This window comes from Anas platyrhynchos, chromosome 16 (assembly GCF_047663525.1).
Source record: "Anas platyrhynchos isolate ZD024472 breed Pekin duck chromosome 16, IASCAAS_PekinDuck_T2T, whole genome shotgun sequence".
NCBI lineage: Eukaryota > Metazoa > Chordata > Aves > Anseriformes > Anatidae > Anas > Anas platyrhynchos.
This window is the reverse complement of record NC_092602.1, coordinates 16,857,298-16,871,912: the sequence shown is the minus strand read 5'-3', so window position 1 is coordinate 16,871,912 and position 14,615 is coordinate 16,857,298.

The window sequence follows — 14,615 nt, the reverse complement described above, 5'->3', positions numbered from 1 at the left end:
CTAATGCTCCCAAAGACTGTGGCATCTTAAAGCATTCCTAGGAGTTCAAAAGGAATAAAGGAAATTGTCATTCATTTCTTTACTGACATCACAGATACCCAAACTTATTTGACAGTAACGAGCAATGAATTGAAAGAAAACCTTACTTTAAATGCATCAATATATACGGGATTTATGTGATTTATCCCTAGTCGTAGAGGTATAATAAGCAAGAGGGCTTTCCAGCCTGTGCAGAGTCCTCCTGCCTTCTTGCTTCGGCCAAGAGCACTTCTGTGCAAATGTGCACTGCTGTGGGACGCGCTGCTGCTCTGAGGAGGGGACCAGCACATTTTTTCTGCGGGAATAAAACTAGAAATCAGTCAACGCACAGAGGAACACAAAGCAGATCTTCCTCTCAGTAGTGAATTAAGCTAGTTTGCCAGGGATCTTTATAGGGCACCCAAGACAAAACGAGCCGGGCATGGCAATTACAGCTATTTAGTAGAAGTAATTCTAGCAGACAGTATGTGCTGGCACGTCCAAGTGAGACGTTAGATCAATGATTGGGGGATGACAATTTAAGACTGCAGTGACATGTCCTATTAATGTTATTAATAGTGTCAAGCTTTGCCTATAAAACGCCAGAGAAATGAAATGGCAGCAATGATGACAGTAGAAATTCTTCAAGGAGCTCTTCACATCCAGTGATGTGAGCACGAAGTTGGCATCAGGGATCAAAAAAACACAACTGAGTTTGTATGTCCTTCTTCCCTCTTCTTACCCTTGCAAGACAAACCCATGGCCCCCCAAGTATTTGTTCATGTTTAGATACATGCTGGAAAATGGAGTCAAATCAGAAACTGTTACCAGAAAACTGATGAGGTGTCACTTCCTGATGTCTTCAATGACCACCGTATTGTCCATAGATACATAAACTGCTAATGAATTCCATTCATCAAATAAAGCAAGCTTCCTAGAAAACATTAAGGTACTAATTAATATAAACTAGTTGGATCAAAAGGGTAGCTTTACACTCAGAACCATTTATTTATTTTTTTTTTTCTTAAGAAAAAACATCCTTTCTGCATTTTTTAAAGTCTCCATGTAAGAAAAAGAAAACTTTAAACATTAAATGTTTAATATCTTTAGAAAAATAGGTACTGAGTGGTACCAGGAAAAACATATGCGCTGCACCATGTGCAAACTGTTTTGTCTTACTGCTAAGTGCAGTGACAGTAACAGTTCAACTACATCAAGTTTATTACTTTTTATTGCACTCGACAGTCTCTGCACTGGGTTCTTGCCCAATTGTGTCTTTTCTCATCTGGAAAAGAAAAAAATTCCTATGCCAGTTTTGCAGATTACTTTTTGCTTAAGAAATTCCACTGAATTCAGTGGAATTACTTCTGCCTGAGCCTGCGTGCACAGCAGAAATGGGGCGTTAAAAGCTAAATCAGCTAAGGGTTTGGGGCACTAAAACTTCAGTGGGAGACAGCAGCACACAGTTTTATGTCCACTTCTGCAAAATCCAAACCTTTGGGGAAGGGAGCTTCTCTCTTAAGCTGCACTGGCAGAATTAGCTGTTTCAAATAAGCCAGAAAGAAATGGGGGTGAGCGTTTCACCATGAAAAACTTGGCCATGAAAGATCTGGAGTCCAGGGCATGCTTCAGCTCCCCTCCCTCTTCAGATCATGTGCCTGTTCCAGGGTGTCAAAGACTTGCTGCTGAGCTCGCAGGACCTGTAGCCTAGCCCCTGCCTGAGGTAAGACACCTCCACGTACCCCTGGAGAACTGAGCAGCCTCAGTTCCTTTCAGTGTGGCTCCCAGACTATGAGGAGCTGCCCATCTTTATCCAGTAGCCTTGCTGGCAGAACTGCTGCTCAGAAAGGGAGGAATTGCAGCTCAGTTCCCTCCTCAGCCGAGATGGCTTCTCTCTGATGTTTCACACCACCACTCCGACCTACACGGTGGCACTCTCGACCTGCCAGAGCTGTGCCACTGTTCAGAAAGGAATATACATCTGTGGTGTGACTGGTGAGGGCATGCAGACGGCATAGCAGGAGACTTTCCTGCAGTTTCTTCTCCTCAGGCTCTTCCTTTATTAAAATTTAGAGGTCACCCATTCTCAACTCAGTACCTGCACACCGAGCTTTGGCATGACATTCCATGCTGCACTTGTAAATAGATGGCAAGTACATTCCTGACTGTGGGACAGGGGGAGATGCAGCCTTCAAAACTCTGCCTGGGCCTTCTCTTGGCTGCCCCAGGGGAGTACGTTCTGAATGAGACTGGTATGATCTCACTTACTTTAGTACTTGAGCAACTGTATTTGGTCCAAACCATTCTCCAATTGACTTCCCCTCTCCAACACCCACCTGTGCTGTTTTCACAGTGAAAAAAAGACACACGTACACAAAATCAAAGAAAAATGAGACCATAAAGAATGTGGGAACAATATACAGTAAATACTGTCACTGTCAAACATTCTAGAGTAACTGCAATCTGTATTTAGCAATAACAATTATTTTCTCAATCTATGCTCTTTTCAAAACTTAGGGAGTGCCAATTTCTTTAATAAACAAAAGGCTTCTAAACTACAATGAGAATTACAAGTTAACAAATGTTAGTGCCCTTTATTACAAATTACAGCAATAAGCTACAAGACTGTCTATTCTAACATTACTGACTCTGGTACCCAAGGCTTACAGAGTTTATCAAGAGCTACATTCTAGTACATGGCTTTATTTAGGTCTCAGGGAATGTTTCTGTACTACTAGTCTTTGCGCCCATCTGCATACCTTTTTATTTTTATATAAGCATACACATTGTCTTCACATCCACTTTTTAAAATTATGAATTAACATACTGCAAATTAGTGATTCAACACAGTAGAAATTTCAGTGGAAAAAACCTGAAAGTTTATGTTTGTTCTTACCCATCTGGTGGATTGAATAACAGCAAGCCTTCCTGTCGAGAAAGCATCGTAGGATTCTGTGATATTCTTCTGGTTGTTTTTTGTGTTTTTCCCATTGCCAATCTGAAAGGAAAAATTGATATAGAATAAAAAATGGTGACGTTTTCATTACACTGATCAAATGTCTAGACAGCAGAAAGCTTTATAATGAGATGTTAAAAGACATTTCAATTCATCTCGAATATTTACATTTTGTGTAGAGCTCCTAGAATTCCAAGCTTGTTATTTATCATCAAGCTGCCCTTTATCATCATAGGCTAGATTGTAAAAACAGGGAAAATAAAACAAAACAAAAACATCAACTGCAAACATATTCTGACGGATCATGCTGCGTGTTGATAGCCATTCCAGTATCTCTGAGCTTCCAAGATTATTTAAAAGTACAGGCTGTGTTTAGACCTTGTTGGATTTCTAAGCACCCATTAAATAACAACATAAGATCCATACAGAAAGTCCAAACACTCCACTGGCAGCATCCTGGGATGTGACATGCATGCTTAAGAGCTTGCACCAGGGGGGTTTGGACCTCGTGCTGCTGACAAGTGAGTAGTGAAGAGAAGGGTAAGAGCACTGTCCCACGGTGGCAGGTTTTCCCTTGGCCTCAACTTGGGTGTTACACTAAAAGGTTTATAAAATAATGGCGACAGGATTCCCCATTTGTTCTCCTTCTATGCCTATTTCTCTGCTTCAGGCTGGGATGATTTCACCCAGCTGAATATGAATTGATTCATTAGGAACTGTTACCAGGGCATCAAAGAAAGTCTCACTAATAAATTCAGGGTTTGTGCTTTTAATGGAGTACTTACGAAGAAGCGTCTGCAGACAATACCGAAGTTCCCTCAGGACCAGCACTCACCTCTCCCTAAGTGTCTGCAGATCAGTGCTTGGGCCAGCATCATCTGCCCGCATCGCAGCATACATCCCCAGCCAGCGTCCGACAAAGGACCCGTGCCTCCTGTTAGGAAAGTTCATCACAATCAGTGCAGGCTTTCAACTGGGTGCAGCACCACAGAGGACATTTCAGAGTGCTAGAAAACAGATAGGGCTGCTGAAGCCTCCATGAACTGTCCTACAGATAAAAGGCACACAGCAAGACTTTGGTTCCATGCTGTTGGTCTAATTCTAATCTCTGCATTGCACAAATAAACAAAATTCATTTATTCCTTGTGGAGCTGACTTACTCTTTTCATTCTTCAAGCAGCATTCACAAACCATTTACTGCATGCTATACAACATGATCACCTGTTTACATACAGACATAAATAAACACTGATTTTAATAATCTTCATGTTTGCATAAACAGTTAAAATGATGCTCAAAATGCGCTGATACTCTAGAAATATTTTCCCAGCCTACGATACCATCACTTATCTTGCTATTTAATTTAGAACAATGCAGCAAATCTGCAGTATACTCACCAATAGGCGAAAACTTTCTTCTATACGTAAACCACGTTAAACCACAGCAAACCACACGTGAACACACCTTGGCTTATTGTCTGACTTTGGCTTATGGTGCGTCTGTTGCTGTGTCCAGCACAGTGCAGCCCCTAAATTGCTACCAAAACCTTGCCACAAACCTCAATCCCCCTGTTAAAAGAGACCCTCTTGTTTGTTGCCCTTCTTTCGACACTCTCTAACAGGTTTATGTCTTTTTCTTATACTGCGGAGCCCAAAACTGCACTCAGTACTCAGTACATGGAATACCAACAGAGACCGCCTGGCATTTTCTCTTCTCTGCAGAAGCTCTGTTGCTAACACTGTCCAGAAATCACCACTGTCACAGACAGTAGTAGCATTCCCTCCTCCCACAGTTTGTTCTTCCCCCCAAGACTTAGACACCACCCAGAAAAAGAAGAATAATAATACTAATAAAATAAAATAAAATAAAATAAAATAAAATAAAATAAAATAAAATAAAATAAAATAAAATAAAATAAAATAGTCAAAAGCCATCAGGAAGGCAGTGGTGCAGACTGTGGAGAGCCTGGGTTCAAATCCTTCTTCTGTGAGGCTCTGAACCTATATCCCACCACAATCTCTCTGCTAATGTATGGCAGGGAAAGGAGGAAGAAAGAACATATCTCCTGCACTTTCCATTTATTGTTGACTGACAATTCTGTAGAGTTATAAAGCCTCAATCAGTGAGATACAGGGTTCTTCTCACATTGTCTCACTGTGCCCTAAGCGGAACAGCTCTAATCTAATAGATGCTTCACCACAAAATCATGAGTCATCTGCAGTTTTGAACTTTTCTGGGATCAAGTCCCTTCAGATGGTTGAGGAATCTGCTCCAGCACCTATGTAAACTGGTGCTCTACTAAGCTAGTGAGTGAACAAGAGAGAAATCCTCTGCTAGATGACTTGACAAATTGGGTCTGAAAATAGTGTTGAGGCAGAATAGTCCACGATTTTTTCCTTGGGTGCACAAAGGGATTGGGTGTTGTAGACTTCTTTTATTCTTCATTAAGATAAACATTTTCAAAAATGTGCTTGTTCAACCTTGCTCCCACTGTGTGCATGGGAGGGAGATAACTGAAAGTGGGGAGCGTTGCTTGGATCCTGCAAGTGGCTGAGGTCCAGTGGGGTTGGAGGCTTTCTTCCTCCTTTTGGAAATGCAAAGCAACCCTGCACCTCCCCTGCACTTGCAGAAGGATCGTGACAGCCCAAAGCACAGCGGCTTTGTAATTGCTGCATACACTTCGATCGGATTTACGTGGCAAGGGTTTGGTAGCAGGGGCCTGCAGGGATGGCGTCTGTGAGAACAGTCCAGACAACAGCCAGCTCCAGATAGCTCCAAAAGGGCCCCGGCGCTTGCCAGAGCTGAGCCAATAAGCGATGTTGTTTGCACCTCTGGGAGAGCAGATGTAAGCAGGGGGAAATACTGCTGCACAACAGAAGCTGGAAGAGCAAGGAGTGAGAAGCAGCCCTGCAGCCCCCAAGGTGAGTGCAGCAGGAGGCAGGAGGTGCTCCAGGCTCACAGCAGCAGTTCCCCTGCGGGCTGTGCAGGGAGAGGCCCCTGGTGGAGCAGGCTGTCCCCCTGCACCCATGGGTCCCCCATGGAGCAGATCTCCACGCTGCTGCCCCCCTGTGGGTGGAGGAGCCCCCGGTGGAGCAGGTGGCTGTGGCCTGGAGGAGGCTGCGGCCTGTGGAGAGCCCCCGCAGGAGCAGGCCCCGGGCCGCAGCTGCAGCCATGGAGAGGAGCCCCCGCAGGAGCAGGGGGGCTGGGGGGAGCTGCCGCCCAGCCGTGGGGGACCCGTGCTGGAGCAGTTTGCTCCTGGGGGATGGATGGATGGATGGATGGAGCCCGTGGGACGGAGCCGTGTGGGAGCAGTGCTTGAGGAGCTGCTGCCTGTGGGCAGCCCGTGTGGGATCAGCTGGGGAAGGACGGCATCCCATGGGAGGGACCCCACGGGGAGCAGGGGCAGGGAGGGACCCTGAGGGTCACTCTGCTGAGTCTGCTTTGCCCGTCACGATACTTGTTGAGCCATCGCCCTGTCCTTATCTCAGCCCTGGAGCCCTTTGCATCGTATTTTCTCCCCCTTTCCCTTTGAGGAGGGGGAGTGAGAGAGCGGCCGTGGTGGAACTCGGCTGCCCACCCGCTTCGAACCACCGCAGTTGCAAAGTCCTGGGAAAGATTTCTTTCAAGAAATTAAACAAGGTGTTTAACAAAGAAATGCAGAGTTTCCTTTTGAAGGCTTCCTGGAGAATTGGGCTTCTTTCCTATTCCCAGCTCAGAGGAAGGGAATTGTTGATTTCACCTTCTTTTTTCTGACATGGAAATCAAAGGTGAACTGCTCTACAAGGACGGGCAACGTCTCAGAATCAAGCTCTTTTGCTCTGTAGTCCTTTCTCAAGGAAAAGATTGATCACCCACCTTCCACAGATGTAGGGGAGCAGGGAATAATGTTTGAACTACTCTAATTCAAGTCAGTTTGGGCATAGTGGTACTTCCCTAGTTGTTTCTGAGACGGACGCATTAGCAACAGAGAGTGTTGTGCCGTCACTGGGAGGCGCCTGCGGTGATGACTTCAGAAACAGAACTGAATTGTGTCACCACAGCACTTTGGCAACAGCTGCCTCTGTGCACGTTTAGCTGGGAGGCACAGAGAAGGGTGCTGGATGCGATGAAACCACGTGAGGATTTGTGGATCTCCCCTTGAGGTGCACAGAGAGGGACCATGCCCTTCTGTAAGTGTTTTGATGCTTGGCTGCGGAAAAAAATGTGGTTTTGTTGTGAATGCTTCATTGTAGTATTCTGTAGTTTGTGTCAAGTCCTTACAGAAGCCTCAAGGTTGGTACTTTGCTCAATGATGGAGCTGCACAGAGTGAGAACAGACCCAATGTACGGGTGAGGGCCTCTGCACGTTCTCTTCTTCCTACAGACGATCAACAAATAAGGGGAGACAGAGAAGAGTGTGCTGTGGTCCTCCCATAGACCGCAAGTACTAAAGCATAAACAAGAGGCTTAAGAGTCCCCCTGTCATGTTAAAATTCAGGCAGCAATGGACTTCCTCACACGGGCTGGCCTGTCGACTAGTGTCTCAGGCTGTGGCGTATGAAGATGCACTCCATCTGCTTTCAGGGTAGCAATGGCAGTGGGCAAGCTGCCTGACCTTAACATTTGTCATTTCATTTCTCACCTGAGTTTTGGTGGTTCTCCACGATTCATTCTTGGACTAGAAAAAAAAAAAAAGTGAATTTGGATCAAAATAAAAGGATAAAAGGATTTCCTTTCCATTAATTACATGTTCTTACCTTTGTAACAGATTTGGTTATTGACTTAGAAGGCAAATATCTGGCCAGACTGCAAGACTTGTGCTCGCAGCGTGGGACAGCTCTCGTAAAGGTGATTCAGGGCAGTTTCTGGAAAACAAGACATCAGATCTCCCAAACAGCTTTCTTTGTGCTAATGTAGGAAGGGTGAGTAAGTGTAAAGGTAAGAGCCCAGATACCGTAAGAAGCAGAAAGTGTGAAGGAAACTTCCTTCTGGCTGATACAGCTCCATATCTAGTTGTCAAGTATGAAGAGAGCAGTGCTAAGTTTCTTGGGGAGAGGTAAAAAAGAAGAGACTGGGAGATTGTAAAAGGAAAAAGTGGGATTCCCTATTTCAGGAAATCCTAGGAACTGGAAATAGAGATTGGAAGAGTGCTTTAAGCCAAGACAGACATGTTTTAAAACTAAAACCTAGGAGTTGAATGAACCAAGAAATGAATCCCTTTTGATTATGCAGTTGTGTCCAGTGTTATCTTGGGAAATATGGTTTCCACATAAAACGTATCTGGGGCTTGAAGTTCTCCTAAGGCCCTTCTCTGTGTATTCCCTACTGTTTGGTAAGCGCTGAGGTCACACTGCAGACAGCAGCACGTCCTCTCCCCACTACTTAGCTGTCTGTTCTCACAACACGTCTAGGAACAGAATGGCTTGGACACAACTGCACCTAGGACCGAGCTCATTCAAGCTGCTGGACGAGGTAAAAGCTCTGGACAAGCGAAGGGGAGGGAGGGATGGGTGGACATACAATATGATCACTTTAATCTCATTTCTCTAAGAATCCTGGCTGAGAAAACAAAACAAAACAGAATCAAAAAGAACAGAACAGAACAGAACAGAACAAATGAAGCAAGCAGCTAGCTTGCTGGAGACATTGTCTGGGAAGCAGTGAAAACACTTGCAAACAAAAACACGTCAAAGGACTAACTCTTTGAGCTTAATTCTAATCCAACAGCATAACCTCAAAGTCCTGTTTCTGTTCGTAACAGGCTGGTCCAGTAACATGTCCCATTGGATGACTTTGCAGCATAGATGTCAGGAATGCAGCTTGGGATCCCCTCCTTCTACTCAGAGTTCACTTTGAAGGGATGAGCAAGTAATTCTTCCTGGGTTGACGGAAATTTAAAGTCTGTTTTCTAACACTCTTGCAGACGCTTCTCTGTCCATCAGCCTGTCCTGCCAACTCTGGTGTGAGTGTGAAGTTGTGGCAAGAGGGATTTCCCATTCCTATTTGACCTGATGGACACCAGCTTTCCTCGGAAATGGCTGATGTTGCTGAGGAGGCAGCAGTATCAAAGCCCTTGCTGATGAAGGTACAACCAGCTGGGGAGGCTTTGGCATTTCTGCACAACGCTGCTCCCTGACTGTCACTCCAGACTCAGATTCGGAAAGAAGCAAAGCAAGCTAGAGGAAAACTGGATGTCCTGGTAATTTTCTTTTTCTTTTATTTCTTCATTCTTCACTTGTAAGAAAATCTAAATCTTAACCCTTTGTTTGAAAACACGGCTTTACGGAAATGCTTATGGGTGTGCTCCTTCACCTTGTGTGGAACCTGCTTCACCTCGCTTCAGCTATAGGACACCTATGCTCCAATTTATGCTTCCCATGATAAAGCGGTGTTCTTTCGGTGTTCTTTTCTGTGATGCTTGCAGGCGAGGTTGAAAAGAGTTGTCAGTAGGATTCTTCGTTTCCTTTGCAGTATCCAAAGCTCCGTATTACTGTGGATCTTCTCCTCTGATCTGGAAAGCTTCACAGGCCAAAAGAGAATTGAGATGAAGAAGGAAATAGAGAATGCTGACCAATAATGCCAAGTACCACCCGTAAGTTTTGTGAAAGAATCCGGTGCATTTCTGTAGTGGTAGAAAGTTCATAAAATCATCGTCGTGCACTTGAAGGCAAGCAATGCTGTAAAAATGAAGAATGCAAGGCCCTGCTTAAGGACAATCTTCAGGCTGCTTCTAGATCAACAGCTTATTTGCTTCTTCCACAACCTCATCTCCGCTTGCTTAGAAGTTGTGAAGGTCGGAAGCACACTCCGTCTTTTTCATCCCCTCTGTGTATCTTTTCCCTGACAGCAACTTCTGTCTTGGCTCTTCACATCCAGCCAGAGCAGTTGCTTTGCCTCCGCAACCTGCAGGCTGACCTCTGAAGCGATTTGAAGTTACCTGAAAGAAAGAAGAGAGGAGAGAAGAAGACAAGAGGGGAGGGAAGGGGAGGGAATAAAAGGAAGGGAGGGGAGGGGAGGGGAGGGCAGGGGGAGGGTAGGATAGGATAGGATAGGATAGGATAGGATAGGATAGGATAGGATAGGATAGGATAGGATAGGATAGGATAGGATAGGATAGGGTAGGGTAGGGTAGGGTAGTGTAGCATAGCGTAGTGTAGCGTGTTAGAGGGGAGGGGAGCATAGGAGAGTATAGGGTAGTGTAGGGGATCGGAGTTTAGGGGAGTGTAGGGTAGGATACGGGAGGGGAGTGTAGGAGAGTGTAGGGTAGGGGGGCATAGGGTAATGTAGGGTAGTGTAGCCAACGGGAGTTTAGGGTAGGATAGGGGAGGGGAGTGTAGGAGTGTATAGGGTAGGATAGGGGAGGGGAGTGTAGCAGAGTATAGGGACAGGGAGCATAGGGGAGGGGGTGTAGGGGAGGGGAGGAGACAGGAGGGGAGGGGAGGGGATGGGGGGGAGGGGAGGCAAAAGTGGGGAGAGGAGGCAAAAGAGGGGAGGGGAGGGGAGGGGAGGGGAGGGGAGGGGAGGGGAGGGGAGGGGAGGGGAGGGGAGGGGAGGGGAGGGGAGGGAAGGGGAAGGGTAGGGAGGGGAGGGGAGGGGAGGGGAGGGGAGGGGAGGGGAGGGGAGGGGAGGGGAGGGGAGGGGAGGGGAGGGGAGGGGAGGGGAGGGGAGGGGAGGGGAGGGGAGGGGAGGGGAGGGGAGGGGAGTGCTACCATAAATAAAATTGCCAAATACATGACATTTTGGATCTGGAGCCAAATCTTTGTGTACATGTCCTCTCCGTAGCCCCACGTGCTGACCACCCACCCGAATCTATCATACTGTTGGTCAGAAAGAACAGGGAGCATAGGGGAGGGCAGGGGAGTGGAGGGAAGGGAAAAGAGGGGATGGGAGGGGTGGGGAGCGCTACCATCAATAAAATTGCCAAATACGATGAAGGAGCAGCAGAGCCTGCAACCTCCAGTCCCCAACATCCTCCAACCACCCCCCACTGCTCCGTGGGAAATAGATAGAAGAATCAAGACTGAGGTTTAGCCTGGGATGGAGGTAGTGTGGCGAGGTGGTTTTCTGGTTGGTTGGTTGGTTGGTTGGTTGGTTGGTTGGTTTTAAAGTTTTTAAATTCTCACTGTCCTACTTTGTGATCAGTTGGCAATAAATTCAATTACTCTTCCCCAAGCCAAGTCTGTTTTGTCCATGAAGCCATCTTCCAGTCCTGAAATAAGAAAGGAAACAGACCTGCAAGCAACTGTTACACAAGTGCAGGAAGAGTGACAAAGGAGGGTTTTGAGGCATGAAGTTACTGCAAGGATGCTCTGCTCTTTCCTCACTTCAGTATGAAAAGCACGGCACTAGTGGGTGGTCTGTGGTGGTAGTTGTTTTTTTGTTGTTTGTTTGTTGTTTTGTCAGCTCCACCCCACAGTATTTTGCTTGTTCTACTTGTTTTGGTGTGCCCCCATTCCCTCCCTCAAGGTAAAACATCCCTAGGGGCCATAACTTGCTGTTAGCAAACAAGATCTTGCAAAAGAGTGAAGTTAACATGGCACCACCTGCACTGGTGTATAAATAGTTCAAATATTTTCCCTCACTTTCCTGTAACTTTCCTGTAAATTGCTGGTCAGGAGATAACAAGTGGAGAAATTTAGGATAAGAGAGAGAAAGTTGTGTTTCCTATTGCCCTGGAGTTTCTGTTGGTCTGGCCACGGAAATGGAGTACTCAAAATCCTCAGGACACTCAGTTTATACCAGATTTATCCTAAAACTGCAGTATTTCTAGGCCCTTGGGATTCTTATCAATTAAAACATACTTTTTCACGCACAGAAGATGCAAAAAAGTGCGTCTACTGCAGTATGCAGACAGAGCCAGTCCTGTCTCTTGATTCCTTCTGCCTTCTGCCTGAAGAGCAGCAGACAATCGAGTTCTTGTCTTCAGTAGCTACGGCCTTAACCAACTGTGCAGTCTGTCCATTCATACACAGAGGAGGAAAAATAGCGTGGAATAACTCCTCTCCTTTGTGCTAACAGAGGAGGGTACAGCTTCCTCACTCCAACCCCACCGAGGCAAACCAGTCAGCAGTGCACGCCAGAGCCTCTGTCTCTTCCCCGTCTCATGATGTGCAGCTGGATCACTCTCCCTTCTATCCCCAGGATCGCTTTCAGCACAGTCACAGAAGGGTCAGACTCACAGCTTTAGGAGCCATCAGAAGAGGCTTTCACTCTTCTGCCACCACACCCCCTATACACATGCAATTTCACACATGCAAAGAGACACCATGGATTGGGGAGTTGCACAGAGAGGAGACCACACCCGTTTGCCTGCCTGCAGTTTGACACCAGTAGGGAGGTAATTCCCGTCAGGAGTTTCCATAGAGATGACAGAATATGGCCCTAGGGTCCTGCTGCTTCTTTCAGCCCTAATTCTTCAAATCCATAGGAACGGAAGAAACCTTCCCAGCCAAGTGCTGCATATCTTGAAGGTTGGAGAACCCACAGCCTTCTGCTTCATTTCATTTTAAAGATCAATCCCAATGTCACTCCCATAGAAGTAGTGGAAGCCATCTGGCTGGCTTGGCTTTCTCTCCAAAGAAGACCAAATGAGAGTTGGTCACGGGTGAGGATGAGCCCTGACAGTTCCTGCATTTTGGTTCTCCTGCAGCCCACAAAGCTCTCACTGCCTTGCCTGAATTTCAACCCCTTTGGAACCAAATCTACAGATTATCTCTGTAAATCCAAAACAGCACTTATTCACCATGTGAACAACAAATGCCTGGGATGGTTAACAGCACTTAGGTGCAAAAAAGAGCCCCCGCAGGAGCAGGCCCCGGGCCGCAGCTGCAGCCATGGAGAGGAGCCCACGGGGAGCAGGGGCAGAGAGGGACCTTGGAGGAGGGAACTGTATCCTCTTTTTTCATCGGTGCTGAGATTGAGGATCAGGATTTCGTGGTAGGAATTTGTTTAGATGAACCAATTTACCTCCATATGGGTTTTGTATGTTTGTTTCACCTTGTCTTGCAGGACCATCTTGGCTGGGTCTGCAGTGTTGTGCAAAAGTGAAGTTTTTCACAATAAAGAGCAGCTTTTTTTTCGGGGAAAAGGCTGAGGTGGCCTTCATCAGAGTCTTGTGACCTGAAAATGCAGAAAATGGGTGCATGGCTGGCTGGATGGGTGGGTGGGAGTTGGGAATTCAGCCTTGGGATCAGAACTGGGACGTTGTTGGGATAGGAAATGATCAGTGGGATGGGAAGTGATGATGGGGATAGGAACTCATTGGGATGGGAAAAATGGGTTTTATTTTTATTGCATTCAATCCACTTTCTTGACTGTGTTGTACAGTATGGCATTGTTTTATTACTATAAAATTATGATGATTATTATTTAATCTTATTAATTAAACAATTTTTATACGTTATTATATTATAAATTATAAATATTAATATTTATTATATTGTTTTTATTCCTTTTCTACCCTATTAAACTCTCTTTATCCCAGTGCACTGCTTTGGACTTTAGTTTTCCTTCCGAGTCGTTGTGGATTCACTCCGGATGGGGGGACATTAGTGAACGCCTGTGTGCTTCAGATCCAAGGTCACCTTTGCCCTCAACTCAAGATACATGTTTGCATCTATTGTCGTGAAACAATGTTAACAACATCAACAAAAAAGTTCCCTACTTGCTAGCAGCATCCCTACGTTTGCTGGGGTCTGCTCTGTGCATTTTGAAGACCGTTCCATGCTATTCAGCCCCTTCAGGAGGAAATGGATGGTTCTAGGAAAATGCGTCTTGACCTGATGCAAAGCTGTGACTCAGCACCCTGCAGCCCCCGCAACCCCTGGCATTTTACCTGCAGCCCCTCCAACAACTCTGATGTTCCCTGCATCGACTTCAACCACTGCGCTGGGACCTGAGGCCCCTCAAACCCGTGTCACTCGCCCTGCAGCCCCTCCAGCCCCTGGCATGTTCCCTGCAGCACCTCGAGCCCCTGGCATGTTCCCTGCAGCCACTCCAAGCCTGGCACAGGCCCTACAGCTGGCTGCGGGGACTATCCAGAAATCTGCTCCAGAAATACAGTGATGGCAAGGAGCCCTCCACTTCATGCTTCCTTTTTTTTCTAGCTGGAAGCATTCAGAGTTGTCAACGGAATTGGTTTGGAGGAGTAGGAAAGACAGAATTGCTGGGTTTCTGCTTTCTCCCAGAAACTATCAGACCACAACATGACAGTTGTCTTTCTTTTACGTAATTTTACACCGCCAGGGTCCCTTTTTATATCTTGGTAATTCCGGGATTACGCAGCACATCCTGGTATATTCTGCGACTGCGCGCACTGTTGCTAGGGGGTCGTCTCTGTCCCTCTGGTGGTCATGAAGATGAAGGCCGTAGTCTTCCTCAGCATTGTGGTTCAACTTCTTTCTTTATTTGGTCATGTTGGCCCAGCGTGAGACAGGAAGGCAAGATGTTGATACACTAGTTTAACAACTTATCAGGAGATGGTTACATGAACTTTGCAGCTGTGTTTTCTGAACAGAAGAGGCTACTGAGATGCAGAAGGAGGGAAGGGGAGAGGATTCTCTTTTTTGTTACATTAAGCAATGGAATTTTCATAGTGTCTAGCCAAGCATTATACAGCTCCTTACTTCAGCAGGGAGTTTTCACAACTCCCGTTCCTCAAACA